Source organism: Urocampus carinirostris, chromosome 3 (genome assembly GCF_059441175.1).
Source record: "Urocampus carinirostris isolate Australia breed hairy pipefish chromosome 3, RoL_Ucar_1.0, whole genome shotgun sequence".
NCBI lineage: Eukaryota > Metazoa > Chordata > Actinopteri > Syngnathiformes > Syngnathidae > Urocampus > Urocampus carinirostris.
The window spans coordinates 62,038,849-62,045,981 of record NC_142351.1 but is presented as its reverse complement, the minus strand read 5'-3'; the positions used below and the strand labels follow the sequence as shown (position 1 = coordinate 62,045,981).

The 7,133-nt window shown below is 40.5% G+C and overlaps 1 long non-coding RNA gene across 1 annotated transcript in view; it reads left to right on the top strand.

Moving 5' to 3' along the window:
- The first annotated feature begins 60 nt into the window (after positions 1-60).
- LOC148370370 (uncharacterized) overlaps positions 61-7,133 on the top strand; it is a 53,831-nt gene continuing 46,758 nt past the window's right edge. The window contains exons 1-2 of the long non-coding RNA XR_015850116.1: positions 61-457; positions 569-603. This is a non-coding gene — a long non-coding RNA (uncharacterized LOC148370370). The remainder of the gene's footprint in view (positions 458-568; positions 604-7,133) is intronic.

The following is a 7,133-nucleotide window of genomic DNA, read 5'->3' as shown; positions in this document are numbered from 1 at the left end:
TACATTGCGAACTCTAGGTATGTTAACTATTCCTAATTTGTATGAATTAAACACTATTATTTAAAAACTGTTAGCAAAAATGCACATACTAACCTCACATTGTGTTTGCTGTTAAAAACGTCATATTGAAATATAATATTGTGAATGTGAAAAAAAAAAAAAAATACTAACACATAATCACTATTGAACGAAATCTGATATTAGTGGTGTAACAATACCTAATTAGCATGTACTATCACACGAACGTGATTTGTTTTCAAATAACACTCATTTATTTAAGCCGTTTCAAAGTTCTGGTGTGTATTTGACTAGATGTAGATGACACTGTGTTGTCTATTGCGATCTTGATACGGGGGTCGGAGGGCGATTTCATGCCTAAATTCCCCAATCCAAGTCGTACCCAAAGTAAATTGAATGCTGTTCTTGAACCATATGGGCCGTTTTGGTCTCTTAAAAGGTAAGACTATACGTTTTTCCCAAAGTGTTGTCACAATAATCACTGGAAGTGCTGCCACTATGGAGAAATTGGAGGTTTTTATTCTCGCCTGAACTTTTTTTTTGCCTGCAGATGAGTGTGCCTTGGGTATCTTAACCGGAAAACAGGTAAAACAAACGCTTGAAGCCTTATCTGGTGCCCGGTCAGATTTGATAATAATCTGGGGAAAAACATTGTACTTGGGCTGCAACCAATGATTATTTTAATGATATATCAATCTGACAATTATTTCTCGATTAATCGATGAATTGGATACAAAAATTCTGTATTCAAATATTGAAATGTTGTGGACAAATAAGAACATTTTGCACAAAACGGAATATTTTAAAATATTAAACAATACAAAAAAATCAACAAATAAAACAAATAACAAATAAAATACAAACAAAAGTATGCTACACACCTGCACATACTTTTTTTTATAAAGCGCAGGAAAAAAATGTTTTTTTTGTTGTCCATGGGACACGAGATTTTAGAGCAAGAAATTAATGCAAATATGGAAACCCAGTAACATGATTTTCAATATTAACAAGCAAAAATTAACTACGACCAGCTCGGTAGCCTAGATGGTAGGGCGCCCGCTCAAAGACTGGGAGGTTGCTGGTTCAAGCCTCGGCCGAATCATACCCAAGACTTAAAAAATTGGTACCCATTGCCTCCCTGCTTGGCGCTCGGCATTAAGGGTTGGAATCGGGGGGTTTGGTCACCTAATGACTCCCAACACAGCAGTTGGGTCTAAAAAAAAACGGCGCCGATCGAAGGCGACGAGTCACGTCGTTAGCTTTGCGTGATAAAATGATTCCCGGTAGATATCATGTTGATAATACATCCTCTTTGCTCACTAACTCACTCACTCTTTCATCTTTAAGAACTTGCGTTGCAATGCAAAAACGTGAGCATGTCAATGAGGATCATGTTGAGGATGCTCTCTGTGATGACAGCTGCTTGCTGTGTGGCTTGTCTGATATCTTATTGTCATTGTTTGCTGTTTGATAATAAGACCATTTTGAGGCAGAGAGCATCTTAAACGGCAAGAAGTAACACAAAAGGCAACTTGATAACACTCTTCCAAAACAAGAATTTTAATTTAATCCATTAATTATTTTCTATCTTACTGATATTTTATGTAAGAACTGATTTTTAATGATGAATAATTATTCAGAATGATTCAACATGGTGGGAAACAGATAAACTTCAAAATGCAATATTTGATTTCTTCTTTAACTTTCCAATTGTTTTAATTACAAATGTTCAAAAGGAAACAAAAAAAGACCATTTTCACAACATTTTGCTGGAAATCACATATCATTTTTAAGAGTCTATCACAAGTTTCCATTTCATAAACTCTGCACATTTTTGTCCTATTGCTAAATTATGTAGGAACAAAAATAAACTTTTTTTAAAATCAAATAAAAATAAAATAGCACATTTTTCCTAATTACTAAATATGCAGACAATTAACTAAAACTTCCCTTTTAAACTTAGTAACACATTTTAAATATTTTTTCAATGTTTTAACTCCATCTTTGCTATGGCACTGATTTTTTGCCACCATTGACATTGTAATTTGTTTGCTTCTTTAAGAACCTCCCCATCTGAAACTGCCTTCTTCCTCTTTATCAAAAATTGTGTGGCTCTAAAAGAGGCTTCTGTTGCTTTTTAAGAGTTTTTTACCGGTCTTGAAAAACCAGATTGCGCTCCATGTTGTGCCGATTTGCCGCAGCCACAATTGCGAGCAAATGAGACACACAGAGTTTTCTTTCACATTAACAAAACATATTGTTCCTCCCATTCACTACGATAAGTATAAAACATTTTCCACCATGTTTATGTATCTAGTAATCAATTTTGACTCCTTTGCGCAAGGTCGAGGCTGCGATTGTCATGCACCTTCACTTCGGTCCTGTGTTAGGGCTCGGTCACACAGCCGTTTGCGTCTGAATCACGGCCAGAAATTTCTGCCTGTGAAGCAGACGGTGTTGGACGCTTTAAGATCGCCATACAGACGAGATACAGCAGTGCTTTACACGTGGTCGGAAATTCACATGCGGTTGGCAGCGCGAAAAAGTTTTGCGCTGCTCAAAACTTTAGGGCTCGATCACCAAGCATTTCACGGGCGGATCGAGGCTGAATCACGGCCAGAAATTTCAGCCCGCAAAGCAGACGATGTTGGACGCTTTGAGATCGCCATATAGACGAAATACAGCAATGCTTTACACGCGGTCGGAAATTCACACGCGGTTGGCCGCGCGAAAAAGTTTTGCGCTGCTCAAAACTTTGGACCACGTGTTAACCGCGGGCGGCACACGAGGTAATGACGCAGAAATGACGCGGAACGACGTGCTCTGGCCGCGGCCAGGGCGTGGTTACACATGGGTAGGACGCGAAATTTCAGCGGGTAATCGTGGGTGGAACACGGTCATAGCATGTTCTGCGCCTGTATCGCGGTGTTATTACGTGAAATTAGCGTGTTACGCGTGTGACGGTCAAACGCCTTTCTCCGCGTATATACAGCGCGATTTGCCGAGCACACGTCAGTTGTGCTCGAGACGTCAAGGGGTGGACATGGATCCCCGTCCCCGTAGTGACCTCGTCTTAATCCATTTTTATTTCTTGACATTTCTTTTCATTTCATAACAAGATAATAAAATAAAAATGAAAAACTATTACAATAATAACATATTGGCTTCTTCTGTGCCATAGCTTGAAATCTTGATCTTCACGGGACTGTGTCTTGAGCGTTTATGATTTCTACAGCCCGGTGTTATGCCGAGAAATGCATCCCTGCCGAGATTTGCATCCCCTCGCTACTACAACCACTTTTACCTCATTTTATCTCACTTTTATATCACGTTTAGGGAATGTAATGGCTAACATATAACCAAATCCACGTCGTCTTGCATTTGTTGGGAATGTAATACAACTTAAACCATTCCGTCTTTGTTTTTGTTGTGAACGTAATCGAACGGTAATGCACACCGTATATAAATCACTTTTGAGAACTGTTATGCACTCTACCGTAAAGCTTATTATGCAGAAATAAGCTTTACGGTAGAGTGCATAACAGTTTCAATACGAGAAAAAGGCAAAATAAACATGTTACCTGCTCAAAAGTGATTTGTATACGGCGTGCATTACCGTTCGATTACATTCACAACAAATACAAAGACGGAATGGTTTAAGTTGTATTACATTCCCAACAAATGCAAGATGAAGTGGTTTTGGTTATATGTTGGCCATTAAATTCCCTAAAAGTGATATAAAAGTGAGATAAAACGAGGTAAAAGTGGTTGTAGTAGCGAGGGGATGCAAATCTCGACAAGGATGCATTTCTCGGCATAACGCCGGCTCGGCAGCTTTTATACCCGTAGTCCACACGAGAAAATGACGCGGAAATGACGCGATGAGGAAGCGGAACAGTCGCCGGCGTCTGTTTTGCGGGCATACCACCGATGAACAGCGGGTTGGCCAATTTTGCGCATTTTCCATTGCGGGCAACCACGGGCAAAAAAAAAAACGCAAAATTTTACCCGTGATACAGACGCAAACGGCTGTGTGACCGGGCCCTTACGTCAGAGTTCTCAGATCATTGAACTACTATGATTTTTTTTTTTTTTTTGAGGTTTTAATATATTTTTGTCCTTTTTGTTTTTAATTTACATCACTGTAAATGCGATTTAAAAAATCGCAACACAATTTAATCACATTTTAGACATTGATATTTCGTGATAAGGTCTATTTTTAGAGCATGTATATATATATATATATATATATATATATATATATATATATATATATATATATATATCTACCCTGGTCATATCCCTCGAGAGGCATGACAGACAGCAAGACACATACGCAAAAACAAAGAAAATAAAATGGGGAAAAAGTAGCAAAAACACACACAAATTTTGGGGGGACCATGGCCAACCCAAATGCCCAAACAAGTTAAGCATCTCAGCACCTAAGTTGGTCTTGATTTTGTCCCTCCAAGTGAAACGGCACACAAGAAAGCAGCCATGTCACTCGGGTCAGGGTGACACAGCACACTCTTCTGTTCAACAGCGGGGCCCGACAGCTTTCACTGGTTTACCCATGCCGCATCATACCGGTGCCCTGCCCATCCCTTAGAACGCGTCCAAACATCCCACTATCCTCTCACAACACCTTTCCACTCATTCCTATCACCAACTTGAGCTCTAGCTTCCACTATATTTAGACCTCTTTCCTGCAGTGCTCTCATAACACCATCCATCCACGTCAATCGTGGCCTTCCTCTTGGTCTCCTTCCATTTACTTCTGCTCAATAGATCCTCTTCAACATTCATTCCTCATCCATCCTCTCCATGTGTCCAAACCAACCGAGTCCTCTCTTATCCACACACTTGCTCAGTTTTACTACTACTCCTCCTAACAGACTCCTCAAACATTTAATTTCAAAAACATTTAATTTCCTTCTCAAATCTGCATTCAGGCTCCAAGTTTCTGCACCATACAACAGTCGGCACAATCACACTCTCATACAGTCCCCTCTTAACATCCATACTCATACTCCTGTTGCTCATCACTCTCCTCAGAGCACCCAAAATCTTGCTTCCTTGATTCACTCTGTGCTATACTTTGCACTCCATTCCACCAAATGCAGCCACATCACAACCCAAGTACCTAAAGCTTTCAACTTCTTCCAACACATGTCCATTCAATTCAAACTTATTTCCAATGACATGCCCACTCCATCACATGAACACTTCATCACCTTTCTCTTCCCAACATTAACACATAGCTTACGCCTATCACATAGTCTTCCAAACTCCGGTACCAACCTTCTCAATGTGTCCTCAGAATCAGCCACAAGCGCTGTATCATCTGCAAACAACTGACTTAACTGCCACACAGTTCCACTGTTATCCATCGTCTCTACACCTCTGCCAACATCGTCTCTACACCTCTGCCAAATACTCTTGCATTCACTTCTCTCACCACACCATTCATGTACACATTAATCAGCCATAGTGACATCAAATCCCTGTCACACACCAGTCAACACAGGGAACCACTCACTTGTCTCACTCCCTACCCTTACACATGCTCTGCTGTTCACATAAAAATTGTTCAATGCTTCCAACAATTTTTCACCCACTCCTTACATTACATCACCTGCCACAATGCCTCTCTATCAACCCTGTCATACGCCTTTTCCAAATCCATGAAAGCCACACAAATATCCTTGCCGTTTGCAAAGTATTTCTCACACACCTGCTATACTGCAAACTCCTGATCCACACATCCTCTTCCTTTCCTGAAACCACTCTGCTCCACCATCACCACCTCATCCATTCTTCCTCTCACTCTTTTAATCATGACTCTTCTATACATCTTACCTGGCACGGACAACAAACTGATACCTCTCAAATTGCTACATTCATACTTATCACCTTTACCCTTATACAAGGGCACCACACATGCACTACACCAATTAACAGGAACCACACCACTTAAAAACCATACATTCAACAAGCGTACTAACAAGTCAATCATAGCTGTGACGCCTTTCTTTAAGCATTCAGCAGTACAACCATCCAACCAAGGCGCCTTCCCCCTTTCATTTCTTTCAGTGCCTCTTGCACCTCACATTTTTCCACAGGCTTTACATTTAAATCACCCAGCACGGGCATTCTCCCCATACCGCCGATCGCCTCGACTCTCACTTCTCTCCCATCCGCCACATTCAACACTCCTCAAAATACTCTGCTTATCTGGTCCTGACTGCACTACCGCTAACCAGCAATCTACCGTCCTTATCTTTCACTTTCTCTTCCTTTCCAGACTTGCTCTTTCTTACTCTTTTCACTTCTTCCAGAACTCTTTGCTCCTTTCCTCAAAGTTCACTCCTGTTTTTTGACACCATTCATCATTTGCTTTCCTTTTTGCTGCTTCCACTACTGCTTTTACCAACCCTTTCTTCACTTTATACCTTTCATACGCATAACCATTCTTATCCTGCAGCCACTCCTCAAAGGCACGTCTTTTCTCTGTCACAGCCTCTGAGACCTCATCATTTCACCATTCACTTCCTTTCCTAATACCTCCACCGACTTACCTCATTCCACACACTTCTTTCGCACTCCTGAACACTGCCTCTTTAAACCACTTCCATTCCGTTTCCACACTCTCCACTTCTCTTCTACTAATCCATTCATACTCTTCCCTTATCCTCTCTTTAAACTCTATTTCCTTTTCTGCCTTATTCAACTCTGACATTTTCACCTCTTCCCTCACACTCTTCTTATAACTAGCCCTCCACGATCCATCTATTCTCAGTTTTCATTCCACATTAAAATGATCAGACATACCACTCATTTAACCTCTGTAAACATGCACATCCAACAATCTACTTAACATCCCTTTCCTAACCACTACATAATCCATCAGTGCTCTGTCCACTATCTCACCACCATCCACTCTGAGGAAGGTATACTTATTCAAATACCTCTTTTTAAACATGTATTTGCATTCATCAACTCATTTTCCACACACAACTCAATAAATTTCTTCCCACTCTCATTTCCTCCTGGCACTCTATATCTACCAATCACAACTGTTCCATCACCCTTTAGGTCACCTAGTATTACCACTT